This window comes from Marmota monax, unplaced genomic scaffold, assembly GCF_021218885.2.
Source record: "Marmota monax isolate L192 unplaced genomic scaffold, Marmota_monax_Labrador192_F-V1.1 WCK01_AAM20220418_F8-fsc01239, whole genome shotgun sequence".
NCBI classification, from domain to species: Eukaryota; Metazoa; Chordata; class Mammalia; order Rodentia; family Sciuridae; genus Marmota; species Marmota monax.
Window position 1 is genome coordinate 57,846 of NW_026694487.1, and position 15,801 is coordinate 73,646.

General features: G+C 39.0%; 2 pseudogenes; both read right to left on the bottom strand.

Moving 5' to 3' along the window:
- Nucleotides 1-8,382: 8,382 nt before the first annotated feature.
- LOC124075616 (pygopus homolog 1-like) lies at nucleotides 8,383-9,843 on the bottom strand (annotated as a pseudogene).
- Nucleotides 9,844-12,993: 3,150 nt separating this feature from the next.
- Nucleotides 12,994-15,320, bottom strand: LOC124075617 (Bardet-Biedl syndrome 7 protein-like; annotated as a pseudogene).
- Nucleotides 15,321-15,801: the final 481 nt, after the last annotated feature.

Below are 15,801 nucleotides of genomic sequence, written 5' to 3' on the forward strand. Positions count from 1 at the left end.
ACCCTTCTGGATTCCTGGTCCACAGAAACTGTGAGACCACGAATGTTTGCTGTTGCATCCTCTAAGTTTGGGGTAGCATTTTCACATAGTGGTGGGTCAATAATATAGTTGAGGAGGCCTTAGAATCTGTCCCTTCATCCCTCTTCTTCCTGGCCCTCTCCAGTCCCACAGGTTGCCCTTGTAACTTCCTTTCTCCCTCCGTTAGTTTGGACTTTGAATTCCTGAACAGTTGATTCTCCTTCTGGCACACACAGCCCAGGGCTGTGCAGGGCTAGATCCCACTCAAGTCTTTGCTTGAGTGACTTCAAGGCCTTAGCTTACCAGGTGCCAGGGCCATAGAGGAGCAGGACAACTGATCCAGGGGCATTAGGAGGGACCTCAGAAGCTCCCCTTTCCCCTACTCACAAGGCTTCTCCACCAGAGCCACTGCCAGGGTCTGGTTCGACTTCCACATCAGATGCTGAGGCCCAACAAGGTGGTCTTTGACTTTTTCAAGGATGAGTGGGTTAGTGCTCTGCCACATCGTATCCTTCCCCAGTTCTTTGTCTCCAAACCACCAAACAGTTGTCTGGCTCAGAAGGATGTCCAGAGGCAGAAAGAATTATCCAAGGACCTGTGTCCTTGGATAGAGGTTGGTGAGCCTTGGGACCTTGCAGTGACTAATTGCAACCTCCACATTTTGTCAGGAAGGAAACTGTGGCTTCCATCCTAAATCACCTTCACTCTAGGCAGCTTTTCCTATAGAAAGGTGCCCATGCTGGTGGGCCCAGGACCCCAGACCAGGCATACCCTGGTTTTCCTTAGGGATGTCCAAGTCCTGAAATCCTGGTATCTCTCTTCCTTCCCTGCTATGGGTTTGGGATATGGTGCCTGGATAGGAGCTGCTCATCTCCCATGAAGGTGCTGCCTCCAGAGTCTTCCTCCTTTTCCCTTGTCACTTCCTAGGGTCCAGTTTCACTGCTACATACCACTTGGTCCCCCACAGTATATTTGTGTGTGTGTGTGTGTGTGTGTCTGTTGTGTGAGTGTGCAGATGTGTGTTCATATAGGTGTGCATACCCATTGATATGCTGAGTGGAAGGGGATATGTTATCTGGGATCTTAGGGATTCTCTTTCTAAAGCAAACCTTGTAGGAAATGAGCCCTGGTTTAGGAGGTCAGAACCCTCCCTTGTCTCACTTGGGGTTTTATTTTTGCTTTGTTTTTAAAAAATCTTATTTATTTGAGACCACTCTTTTGAGTTTATACACTCTTTTGAGTTATACACTTCAGTATATAAACATGTTAAATGGGTTGGGCTGTGGGGATGGTGTGTAAGTATGGGTTAAATGAGCTAGTTTATTTTTAGACAGTTTGAGGCATAATTAACATACAATGTACTGAACATGTTTAAAGGATAAAAATAACAAAAAATAAACATCTTGGAAACCATCACCTGAATAATGAAAATGAACACATGCTTGTATCCACTTAGGTTCCTGTGGCCACTTGTAATAACTTCCCGTCCTCCTATCCTTTGCAACCACTCATCTGGCCTGTGTCCCTGGTGGATAATTCTGTCCCTGTACCTATTTAATATGTACTTTCTTGTAGGGCTTATTCATTCAGTGTAATTATTTTTAGTTTCATATGTCACTTGTCACTTATACAAGTGACAGTTGGTTCTCCATTCATCTGCGGGTGGACATTTGTATTTCTCCAGTTTTTGTCCCTTAAAAACTAAATTGCTGTGATCATTTTTGTACAAGTCTTCATATGCATATATGCTTTCATTGCCCTGGGGAAAACCATCTGGGTTTGAGAATGCTGGGTCAAATGGTCGGTGTGTGTGTTAACTCAGAAATTGTTAAAAGGTTTTCCAAAGTTGTTGTTGGAAGTAGAGTTTCAGGATTCCAGATTTTTCCCCTGAGAGATTTCTTAATCCGTGTTATATATTTTCAGCTTTTTCTGATACAGATGTGTGCAGCAAGCCCAAGAAAAGGCTATTTCTGTTATATAAAACTCAACATCTTTGGCCTTGGAGATGATTTTAAAGAAAAAATAAAAATACCTCTAATCACACCATACCAAAACCTTTGCAGTTTTTCTTGCATATGTGTTAAATCCGCGTACCCTACATAGGATTTAACTATAATTCAGCACTTACTGTATTGTGACATATTTGGATTGTTTCTGATTTTTTATTTCAGTTTGTAAAATGAGACAATTGCCAAAATTCAGCTAAGTATATTTATGATTTGAGTATCTTACTACTGGCGAATTAGATCATTTATTCTATGGTTTATTTACTTATTTTACATTGATAACAACTTAGGTATTTTATGAGGAACTGTGTAATTACTGACATACATGTCCATTGTAGAGTCAATCAGTCGACTTACATAATGTCACCTCACCACCATTTTGTCTTTTTGGTGAGAATATTTAGAGACCTATTTTCTAGAAATTTTGAGATAGTCAATTATTAAATGTTGTCACCATGCAGTGCAGTGTGTCACTAAAAGTTTCTTCTCCATTCTGACTGAGACCATGTACTCTTTGAAGACATCTTCACTTTCCCCCATTCCTCTTGGAAGTAGATTTCCATTTTTCTTTTTTTTTCCTCTACCAAGGACTTTGCACACACTAGCTGAACATCTCCCACTGACTACATACACAGCCTTATAAATTCTGAGACAGGTTTGCTCTATGTTCCCCAGGATGGCCTCAAACCTATAAGACCTACTAATTCTCCTGAGCAACTGGGACTACAAGTGTGTGCCACCATGTCTGGCTAGAAGTAGGTCTTATTAAAATTGCACCAGTGGTTCGAGTCCCTTGGAACACAGCAGAAATCCAAGCCACCTATTCCTCTACCAGCAGATTATGCTGCTTATAAATATTAGACAAAGGTAATGTTGATGTTTAAAGCACATTCACTTGAAAATTAATGGTGATGTATTAGGTGCCTTTATCTGTGAATTATATTTCCAGGTGTCCTTATTTCTACTTGATATTCACTAGTATATGCTCTTGTAAAGAGAGTCTATTTTATAGAATTAACAACAAAGCCAAATTCAACAAAGCCTACCTATGAATGATATTAACAGGAAGTGAGACCTTCTTAACAAATGCTCTTATATATAATCATGACTCAACTATTTTTTGTGGTCATGTGTGTTAGTATTTAATTTTTTTAAAAAAACTTACTTTGAGATAATTGCACATTCACAGGAAGTTGTGATGACAGTAATAGAGGGTCCTTGTACACTTCCATGTTTTTGAAAGTTTTATCTTACATATTCATGGAAGAATATCCCAACTAGAAACCCTAAATTGGTACAAAGTATGTGCAAGTTCTATTGCATTTTCTCAGATGTGTGGGTTCACATAACCACCCTGCAGCAGACATACAGAACTCCAGTTTGAAGCACAGATCTGCCTTCATAATCCCATACTTCTTTCTTAACATTGGTAATTGCTAATCTGTCTGGCATCTCTGTGATTATGTAATGATATAGTGTGTGAGTGTATCAATACCAACTTGTGTACAGCATCGCAACTCTGGTAGTATGCACCACAGTGAGCTTAGGTTCCAAAGTCCAAGGGCAGGGTCCCCAGCCAGGATGCCTTTACTTCAGATGCTGGCTGTTTTATAGGGATCCCTGGGAGCCCCACACTTCTGACCACCTGGCTACTAATTGGGGGAATTTTGTGACCCTGTCATTCATGCACTTCACCCAAATTATCCACAGAACTTATGGAATACTGATGACTAAAGTTTTGCTCTAAAGGGTACAAACCAGGGCAAACCAAATGAAGAGACATCCAGGTGGAGGTGTAGGAGCATCTTAACAAGGACCTTCTCCCTGTGGACTCCAGCACATCTTTCTACTGGCCCATCATAGTATTCACCATGCAGGACTCTCCACTGAGATTCAGTGTCCATTATGTAGATGTGACTGATTAAAATCAATAGAGACTCCATGACAGAGATTCCATCTTCCTCACCTCCCTTGAGGTTGGGCTGGCTCAAAGCTCTAACCATCTACTCACATGAATGGTATTTATGATGAACAACCTCCCTCTCTTGCATTAGATTCCACCTGTTTGCATAAACAGTTATGATAGACAATGGCAGTTGTATTATTTGGAAAATTCCAAGGATTTATTATTCTAGAATCCAACAAAGGCCAGTCAATTCTGATCATGCGATAGTTGCCATTTGAAAGTGATTTGATTTTTTTCACTCAGCATAATATGCTTACAATCATTCCAGTTGATGCATGTGGCAACCACTCATTCTTTTTTATTGCTTTGTGGTATTCCATGGTGCAGAGGTTCTGCAATTCGTTCCACCATTCAACATTCTTGCTGGAGAATAAGTTTTCCATAAAAATCCCTTCTGGGATTTGGGGTTGTAACTCAGTGATGGAGCACTTGCCTCACATATGTGAGGTTTGATCCTCAGTAAAATATTAATTAAAATTAAAGGTATTGTGTCCATGTACAACTAAAAACATTTTTAAAATCACATTTGGGAAATAAAGTGCATTTCAATGATTGAAGTTGAGATATTTCAATGATAGTAGTTGAGATATACCTGCATTCTATACATTCTTCAGGGAGATTTTTGTCCTCTTCCTCAGTACAACTGAGAAACATCACCTGTACATAGGTCATGATAAGAAAGGGAAAATAGCACAATAAACTGCTCATGTCCACAAAGAAAGCCTTCCTTGCATGATATTTTCATAAATGATCTGGTATGTAAAAGCATACCTGTGCACAATTGTATTAACAGGAACGGAAAAAATAAACATTCCATTTTGCATGGGAATCTGGACATTGAATCTGGACATTTCCAGAATGTTCTTTCTGGAAAGGAAGACAATGTAAACAGTTGAATGAGGGAGTCAATAGTGTGTATCAGGGTCTGAATAAATTGCTCTTAGTGATTCCATGACAAGCTTGTTTTAGGTACCTGATTACACATATGATATATATTATTCTATCCTGAGTCTGGCCCTTTGTAAACTCATGCAGACCTCCTGTGCCTTTGTCATGGGAAAAAAAATGTTATGTTTTGGTTGAGAACTGTAAGAAGCCTTGAACGTTGGGAGGTAGAGACATGAAGGGCTTACACACCTCCCTTGGCCTGTGGTCTCATTCAATGTGAGGCAGCCAAGCAGTAGTGCCTATTAGGGAGGCTTCATATAGGAGGTTCATTGAAGAGAGTTGGGAAAGATTTTCATATGCTCATGAGAGGATTCTGATACAACTAAACATTTTTCCCATGTGGAGATCATGATGGTCTGATTGCATTTATATTATTCCAATTTTTAAACCTTGATATTACAGTTTCTAAGGGTCTGATTAAGTGGGTTTTGCTTTCACCCCATCAAGACAAATGGGGGTTTGCAGTCAATATGGCTGTAGATTCTAGAAAATACATTTATGAGAAAAAATGAGTGGAAAAGGCAAATATGATTTTCAGATTACTATGAAAATTACCTTGAGAATCACTGCTGTAGGGTAACCATATAATAGTAAATGTATATAAAATAATAAATGAATGTGCAAAAAAATTGAAGAATTGAAAATTATTTGATTAATCCAAGAAAAAAATAGGTAAAACAAATAGAGACCAAGTCGGCAGAGTTAAATCCAGCTGTATTAAGAGTTATATTAAACACAAGTGAATTAAACACTCCAATTATAAAATAAAGATTTTCAAAGTTTATGATGCTTAAAGGGGTAAGGTCAGGCAGCGGCAGCAACAAAAAGGAAGCAGATTTTAAAAGGCCTTTGAAGGAGGCTTTATTGAGATTTCGATCCTGGGCAGAACTCTCAGACCAGCAGAGTAAGAAGAGAGTCTGAGAAGAAGCACAAAGTGGCTCAAGGGGACCGGAATTTTTATTGGGCTTAGGGCAGGAAGGGAGGGCTCGAGACAAGAAAAGGAGTTCCTTGTCCCACTGGAGTTGGTTGGGGGAGCTGGCTAAGATCCAGGATTGGCCAGCAGACACTGCTGATTGACATGGGGTTCTGTCAGTGCCTGACCTGTTTCTTTCGCACCAAGCAGCTTTGTTCCTAACTCACCACCATCAACCTGACAAAAAGAGGTACACTTAAACAATCAATCAACAAATACATGAAAAAATGTTCATCATCACTAGCAATTAGAGAAATGCAAATCAAAACCACTCTAAGATTTCATCTCACTCCAGTCAGAATGGCAGCTATTATGCATACAAACAACAGTAAGTGTTGGTGAGGATGTGGGGAAAAGGCACACTCATACACTGCTGGTGGGATTGCAAATTCGTGCAGCCAATATGGAAGGCAGTATGGAGATTCCTTGGAAAATTGGGAATGGAACCATCATTTGACCCAGCTGTCCTTCTCCTTATTCTATACCCAAAGGACTATACCCAAAGGATTTAAAAACAGCATAATACAGGGACACAGCCACATCAATGTTTATAGCAGCACAATCCACAATAGCTAAACTGTGGAGCCAACCTAGATGCCCTTCAGTAGATGAACTGATAAAAAAAAATGTGGCGTATATACACAATGGAATTTTACTCAGCAATAAAAGAGAATAAAATCTTGGCATTTGCAGGTAAATGGATGGAGTTAGAGAAGATAATGCTGAGTGAAGTTAGTCAATCCCCAAAAAACAAATGCCAAATGTTTTCTTTGATATAAGGAGGCTGATTCATAGTGGGATAGGGAGCGGGAGCATGGGAGGAATTGATAAACTCTAGATAGGTCAAAGGGGTGGGAGGGGAAAGGAGGGAGCATGGGGTAATTAATGATGGTGTAATTTGATGATCATTATTATCTAAGTACGGGTATGAAGACATGAATTGGTGTGAATATACTATGGATACAACCAGAGATATGAAAAATTGTGCTCTTTGTGTGTAATAAGAAAAAAAGAGGTACACTTTAAATATAAGGGCATAGGTAAGTTGAAAGTAAAAGAATAAAAAAAGACAAGCACGTGTCTTCCTTATTTTGCTGGTTAACTGTTACTGAACACAGGTTTGGAAGCTCCTCCCATGAAACAGTCTAGTGTTTGAGAGACGAGTGTTGCCAGGGAGAAAGGAAGACTTCATTCAGGGGCCAAATAATGCAAAGAGGGAGCTCTGCTCATGAGTGAACTTCTCGGCTCCAGGGGGCCGATGGGTTACAGATATAGGACACGCATAATGACAGGGATAGGCTAAGAAAGGGGAGGGATAGCTGTGTCTGTCCTGGGAATAGGTGAAGATCTTCCAGGAATGTGGGTGCCATCTCTTTTCACTGTTTGGTGTTTCTGGTCACGGTGGTTGGTTGGTGTCTTTAGCCTTGAAGTGGGGAGAGGAAAAGGCTAGGCAAGTCTATGTTGAATAAGCCTGTGTTTAATTTTGGACAGAACATACCTTAGACAATCAAGATGTCTATGTCCAATTCTGAATAGAATCTGACCCAAATATTAAGGCAACAAAAGAGACAGGAACAGAATGAAGACAGAGAGGCTAAGTGTTTTTTGCTTGTTCAGCCACTCATCAGACATCTGCAACCCAAGTGAAGAAGCAGAATTTTCAGGAAAAGTGGACTGCAAGTCCTTGAAGAGTAATATAGGCAACCATTGTTACCATAACCCACGAGTCAGGGGTGTTATCTATTGGAGGCCATTCTAAATTACGGGTTTATCTGAGTCATCAAAAGGCAGACGGGTTGCTTTTCTTGGTGTGAATCCACTGACTGCAGATTGCTCAGATTAAAGCTAACACCCTACCTTAGCTCACAGCCCTAGATTCAAATGCAGCTCCTAAAGGTGGGCATAACCTCCCTAGCCCCAAACAACTTGTTTTTCCCTTCTTTATCCTGTATTCCCCAAGAATCCTGCCACACTGAAAACTTTTGATGTATTTCCCTTTAAATAAAGATTCTGGACCTTTTTCCTTGTTCAACTCCAGTCCCTGCCAGGTCTGTAAAACTCACCAGGCCCCTGCTTTGAGAACTATTTTATATCTTTTTTCCTTTTTTTCCTTATTGATTACTTTCAGACTTTAATTTCCCTAGTAGGTTCACACCTCCAAGCAGGAATCTACTCTTTCAGGGTGCTGTTAACCCCGACAGTTGTCTACAGCAAAGCTAGTATATTAAGGACACTTCAAACACAAAACTACTGACCCCATTCTTTTTTTCTTTACCCCTATATATATATCATTCAATTTAAGAGAGCAAAGACAAAACAAAAGTGGCACTAGTAATGATGTGAAATAATAATAAAAACTGAAAGGTAATGTTTTTGTGTGTACATTCAAAAAATATAAGATATTAAATCCTGTATCACTGAACCTCTGTAATACACAGATGTAAAACTTTGCTTTTAGTTAATGCCTGTGACTAAGCATTACTGACCACTGAAGGTGGTCCAAAAGTTTCTCTAGTGGGCATTAACTGGACATCTTCATCTTCCACACGGGTGTCACAGCCCCAGACTGCTTCTTCAGGTAGGAGGCCATACACTCTTTCAGTTATTCCAGTACAGGTCTTCTGAAACCACTTCTGAGGAGAGGCCTCACATAAGATGGCATCCTGATCATCAGCCACTCCATTTGTACAAATTCCACAAGGATACATGAATGAATGCTCATGAGTTTAGATGGAGACAGCACTTATAGCAGTTTTTGGTGGTACAAGCATCTACTGCTCCTCTAGGTGTCCTGGCTTGTTCTGGGTCCCATTTACAAGGCTGTTATTTGTAGCTTAAGTGCTACTCAAATGGCTGTTTTCTTGATTTACTGAATTGTTTTAACATTTTTTTAAAATTCAATATTACTCTGAGTCACTGTATCCTCCATATTTAAGTGAGGGGGATGATCAGGTGAATTTTGATTGGTGTTTTGGGTTCCTCCTTGACTAAAGTCTTGTTTTGGGAGGTGGTGCTTTTGCCTGACCAAAAGTATTTGGGGATAGAACAAAGAATGATTAGACTCTAATGGAGAAGTAAATTTTGAATTATTCCCAGGAATAAAATTAGATGCCAAATCAGAATTGATTCTTGGCTAGCATTCTGTGGAGGAACCTGAGGCTTTCAGAGGATTTTGTCTCAATATCGATTAGGCATGTTAACATTCTTAGTACATTTTTATAAAATGGATTTCCCAAACTTGAATTATTGTGTGACCAAAAGTTTACAGCATGAGGTGGATTAAAACCCATGCCCATAGGATTCTGGGGAAATGGATGTGGCTGATTCCTGAGTAAGGATCACAATATGGGGAAGAAATTCTTGGGGGGCAACATGAGGTGACATTCTGAATGCCATTTAGCTTCCAAAGGCACATCAGGGCTGAGACACTGATGTGATGAAGGTTGTGGTGTAGGAAAGAGTGTTATAGTTGTCGTCAAATGGATTAGCAGTCACTAGATCATCAAGGGTTTGGATTTGGTGGAGGAACATACTCAGACAATGGAGGAACGGGTTCCTATGTATTTGTCTTGTATTTTTTCTTATGTAGGCTTCGTAGTTGTACAACTGGACCTCCTAACCCATCCAGTCCACTACTGCCACCTCAAACTCTCTTCAGAGAAATGGGATCCTTCTCCTGTTCTGCTGGCACTACAGAACACCAGGCATGACTTCTACCACCCACCCCAGGCTGCGGGGATCAGTCTCTTTGCTGTGAAAGGTAAAAGCAGCTTCTTTCCTTGCTGGTGTGCTGAAGTTTGAGAGGTGCAGCTTATGGTAGCAGGAATGTGGGCCTGATCACCTAAGTCTTGGAGTGAGCAAAAGATTTAAACATTTACTTAATAAAATAGAGAGAAATCACCATCAATTACATGAAAAATGTTGAAAGCCATCATCAGGGAAATGCAAATTAAAGCCCCTGTGAAGCACTACTGTACACATTAGAAATGCTAAAAATTCTAAGATGATGATACCATACGTGGTCAAGACTAGGAGTAATTGGAAAATTTATGTTTCACTGCTGCTTTGCAAAATGGTATAGACACTTAAACAACGTGGCAGGGTCTTAATAAAATTATGTGTATGTTTGCAATATGAACCAGCAGTTCCAAACCTAGAAATGTATGCAATATAAATGAAAGCTCTATCCACAAAATTGTACATGTATGTTCATGGAAGATTTATTCATAAACCCCAAACTGAAAACAACCGAAATTTCTACCAATGGGTAAATAAATCTGTTGTCGTGTATTTAAAACAGAAACTGTCTATAAAAAATAGCTTGAACCAATAAAAAAAATTGTGGTGTTATTGTGATGGGATGCTACTTAGCAGTAAAAGAGAATGAAATACTGACATACACTGCAAGAATTAAACTCAAAACTGGTGACTGAAAGAAGGTAGAATCAGAAAAATAAAACCTGTATAATTCCATTTACATGAAAGCCTAACAACTAGAAAATCCCAATCTATATTGCAAGAATCAGATTTTTGGTTTCTTGGAGACAGAATTGGCAGAATCGTCTGGGAAAGAATAGGAAAGTGTTGTAGGTGATAAAAAAAAATGTTCTATGTTTGTTTTTGGTGGTGGTTATACAGGTATACAAATTTGCCAAAACTCACTAAATTGTGAGCTTTAACTGGGTACAACTTGTGATACACAAACTATTTCTCGTTAAAGGAGATACAAACAATTGGGTCCAGCTAAGTACATACTTATGAAGAAATATACAGTGCTAAATATAAATCTTAATAGAAAAGAAACGTTGAAATCAATTATCTATGATTTGATTCTAAGAAGCCAGAAAAAGAATGGTGATTCATATCCAAATAAAAGAAAATGAAAGAACATAATTAATGAAAAAGAAACTAGCTGTATAGTACATCAGAAATGGTATTTGCAAAGATTAATAAAATGTTAAGTGCCTATAAAGCTTTAACACATGAAAAGAGAGTATTCAAATATTTCCAATATAAGAATTGAAAAGGGGAATATTACTCAAATCACAGCTATAAAACTTTAATAATAAAATATCTTGAACTATTTAAACCCCAAAATTGTATGATTTGATAAAATATGGACAAATTATAAACAGACAAAGAAAACCTTATGCAGGGATAGAATATTTCAATAGTCCTATGTAGTAAAAAGTTAGATTTATAATTTTAAACATTTTCTACAAAAAAAAAACTCCTGCTCATTTATGTCAACTATAATACCAATAATATCAACCTTACATAAACTTTTACAGAGATCCAAAAGCAAACACAAAACAAGAAAAAAATGGAATAATTCTCACATCATTTTAATGAGCCTACCATAATGTGAAATAAAGTCAAGTAAAGGAAACAGTGTGAAACATCACATGGTACCCCACAGAGATGTACAAATTTTATGCATCAGTTAAATTTAAAAATAAAAAAAACTAAAAAAGGAAACATATAAGACAATATGGAGAGACATAAAACCCTATTAAAAATTAAAAATTTGACAAATCTTATACTAAAGTACATTAAAAAGGTAATATAATGTTTGAGCAGAATCTAATTTAAGAATGCAAAGTTGCTTTAATATCCAAAAATAAGTCCACATAGCTGGTCACAGTGGTGTATGCATGTTAATCCCAGCCACTTGGGTGGTAGAGGCAGGGGAATTGAAAGTTTGACACCAGCCTCAGCTATGTTGAAGAAATCCTGTCTCAATTTTTTTTAAAAGGGCTAGGGCTGAGTGGTAGAACGTGCCCATGGGTTTAATCCCAATAACTCAAAAAAAATAAATCCACATAGACAAATTTTGAGGATATTATGCCAAGTGAAATATCACAAAAAAGACAAAGTTTATGATTTTCCTTATATTAGGGAGCTAAAGTATTCAAATTTGTAAAGACAGAAAATAGAATGGTAGTTTCAAGGGGCTGGGAAGTGGAGAAGTAGAGAATGGTGAATTGTTGTTTAATGGGTGGTGAGTTCTGGTTTTGCAAGATGAAAAGAGTTCTGGGCACGGATGGTAGTAATGGATACACAACAATAGGAATGTCATTAACAGCACTGATTGTAAAAAAAATAATGGTTAAGTGGCAAAATTTATTGTTATATGTATTTCACCACAATTTAAGAAAATTTTATGGAGCAAGGCATATAATTCAATCACAATAACAGAACTTGAAGAATTATTCTTACAGTTGCAAAACAAGTATTAAATTCAACAACTGTCCAGGATAATCAACCTCAGAAAACTAGGATTTGAAGAAACTTCCTTAATGTGATAGACATTATCTAAATTTACCTCATCTCATACTAATGATAAAATGATTTGTTTTCCTTTAGATTTGGAGGAAAAGAATGCAAAAATGTCTACTATCTCTACTTCTAGAGATCCTAGCCAGTACAATGGAGAAAAAAATGGTATAAAGATTATAATGGAGGGGCTGAGGCTGTAGCTCAGTGGTAAAGCGCTTGCCTCGCATGCGTGAGGCACTGAGTTCGATCCTTAGCACCACATAAAAATAAATAAATATACATAAAATATACAACTAAAATATACATAAAATTTTTTTTAAAGATTATAATGGGTAAAGTAACCTGGTTTCTACATATACACATGCTATTTATGATAAAGTAAAAACTGAAACATAGAAAGTCCAAAAGAGTGAACAAACTATTATAAGAAAGAAGTGAATTTAGCAAGTTAACTGGTTATAAGACTGGCTTTGAAAAAACATGTATGTGTGTGTGTATATATATATATATATATATATATATATATATATATATACACATATATACATACATATACATATACATACAAAATATATTAGTTATATATACTGTAGCAACAATCAGAAAATGAAATTTTAAAAATAGTATTTAAAATATCAAAAATATCAATAAAGGCTAACCTAACAAAACCACAACTGAAAATATAGCAAAACTTCTGAAATTGAAAAGAAAATGCAAGACTTCTTTTTGTGTGTGTGTGTGTTTTAAAAATAAGACTTTATTTTTAAACAGTTCCATCTTTCAAAAGAAACAGAAGCTTAAAGTCAATGTATCTCAAATATATTTAGTTATTTCAAGCTGGCTTGTAATTTGGCTTTAACATTTTGTTTAAAAGACCACTTCTTTGGGACTTTGCCCTGTTTATCTTTCATGCAGCATCAAAGAAAGCAATCAATGCATTTTGATCATAACTGTCCAGAATCTGCAACAGGAGAGGTACTTTGGTTTTCACATTGGTGCCTTTGAACTTAAACTTATCTATGAAAAGATCGGTGATCATACCGTAGAGCCTTTCGAGGTGTGCAGGCTGCTTCTTGTATTCTTCCTGTAGGTGGTCAGCCTCCTCTAGGATACAGCGGTACTCTGGTATCAGGAAGTTTGTGTTTCCTTCATGAACTTGCAATTCCTTCAGAGCATCGATCAGCTGCACCTTCTTGGCCAGGAGGAGCTGGTATTCCAGCTTTGGGTGGATCAGCATTAAAGTGTGTCTGACGGATACTTCATTTATCTCGTATGATATGTTGAGGTTAATTTTCCTTTTTGTAGCTTCTTTAGAAAGCACATCTTTTAGGATGGATATTGTAGAAATGTTGTCAGATTTAAAAACTCCTTCTCCTTTTCTGTAGACACTCTCCAGCTGGGTGTCCAGGAAGGTGTTCTGGAAGTGGAAGGTCACGCACTCTCCTGCTGGAGGCTTCTCTGGAACCTCAGGCAGGCAGAACACCACCCAGGAGTGGACCTCAGCAAAGCTGAACTGGCCTGTCAGCGTCAGGGTGTTCATGGGTCTGCTGTGGTCAATGCAGTGCGTCCTCTGATGGAGAGAGAGGGGCCTGATGTGGTACTGGCGCACCTGGCAGGTTTTGGGCTGGATTCTTGGAGTCACATAGGCTTGAAGTGTGCCATACTGGCCTTCGATGGAGAGGATCTTCAGTTCCAGCCGTGTGGTATTTGCTTGGCAGCGGTAAGTGGCGAGAAGAAAGTTGTCATTTGACTCGGTCGGAGTCGCAGCTGCTGAAGCTGACAACTGCAGAGTTCTTATCCACATCAAGCAGATCTATGGGGACATCGCTCTGTATTAAGACGTTGTCTATTGCGGTCTGCACCTCTAGGATGAGGCTGTAGCTGGCATCATCTTTATTTAATGTGAACTTGTCATTTATGCTAAATGGAGGTGCTGCTGATTTTGCTTTGCTTGACTGAGAAGACTGCTGATAGTTCTCTCTTTCCTGTAGCACCTTATACTGCAGATGTTCCAACTCATTCCGTAAAGAAGAAATTTTACTCTGCATCTCCTGATTGATCTTGAGCTCTTCTCCTGGTCCAATTTCCTTATGAACAGGCTCAGTTGTCAGACCTGTGACCCAGCCTGAGTAGGTGGACACCACGATTTCATCATAACCGTCTTTCCCTACACAACCACCTTGGATGGACGTAACACTCTCAGACAATGCCAGGTCAAATCGCAGAACAGGCTCCTCTGTGTTATCCAGGCTGTACACTTCCACCATTCCATCATCTCTCCCAACAAGTAAATCTTTAACCCCATCACCCATAATATGGAAGCTGTCAATACACAAAATACCTTCCCGCTTTCTCTCATTTCCAACTTCCCACTTGTGCACTGGCTTGGATGTGGTGATCTGAATAAGCCCGAGCTTCCCATCTGCTGTTCCAAACAAGAGGTCTTCCCCAGAGTTGCCTCCGTTTCCATTGTGCAGTGCTAAGACAGCAGGTGGGCCAGGAACTTCAATTTCATACATCACATCAGAACCCTGTAAAACCCTGAGCACTCTGTCCTGGCAGGCCAAGATGGGTGTAATCTGAGGTACTCTTTCCACTGGAAGGCAGATGACATCATTGATTTTGTCTTCAGAAAGGTAATAATGTTGGTCTTTGCAGTCACAATAATGATTATAGATGTAACTTGCGCTGAGAAAGAGGTCAGAGCCAGATATGTGCATAGCTTTAATGCTCTCAGTGAGGTTCGTTTCAAAAGAGAGGAACTGTTTTCCTCTCTTGGTGAAGCCTCTAATCTCAGATCCTGCAGCAATAAAGATTTTCTCCTGAGGTGTATTAAGAACCCCTCCCAGCTCCAATCGGGCAATCTTCTGCCCTGGTAAGGTCTTGAATACTGCCACTGCTTCTCCTTTCTTCATGCCAAAGCACAGGACTACTCCATCATGATCTCCAATAACCACCTTCTGTGCCGCTCTGCTCTATGTCTTGACGCAGGAAGTAGCTTCATAGTCTTCTGCGAGGTCACTCCCACCTGTGAATAATCCGCCCGGTTTAAAACCAGATCCATGCCGGCTGCGGGGGGCGGCAGGGACTCCGACCGCAGCCTCGGGGCCCCACAGGCCGCCGCGCCCTCAGCGGTACCCGCCCGGGCTCAGCTCCGCCAGGGACTCGGCAGCTTGGCGCGGGGCGGCGGCGGCGGCGGCGGCGTGACCTAGACTTCTTCATAGCCAAAACAAAAATTAGTGATATTAAAATATCTACAATAAATTCAACTTAAGCATGTCCATAGATTGAAAGTGTCAATATTGTTACTACATCTATTCTTCCAAAATTAATGTGTGTATTTTAGGTAATACTAATAAAAAATTCCAGCTTTTTGGTATGAAATAATTTTTAAAAAATTATTCATAAATTGATTATGAAAATGCCAATGACCTAGAATAGCAGTTATGGTTTTGAACAAGAGGAATAAATTAGAAAACATATACTACCAGTTTTCATTAACAACTTTTGGTATTGGTACAATAATAAACTAACAGGACACTAGGACAGGGTAGTGTAGAGGACTTTCACATATATGATGATTTATCATACATGTTCCACTACATCTCAAG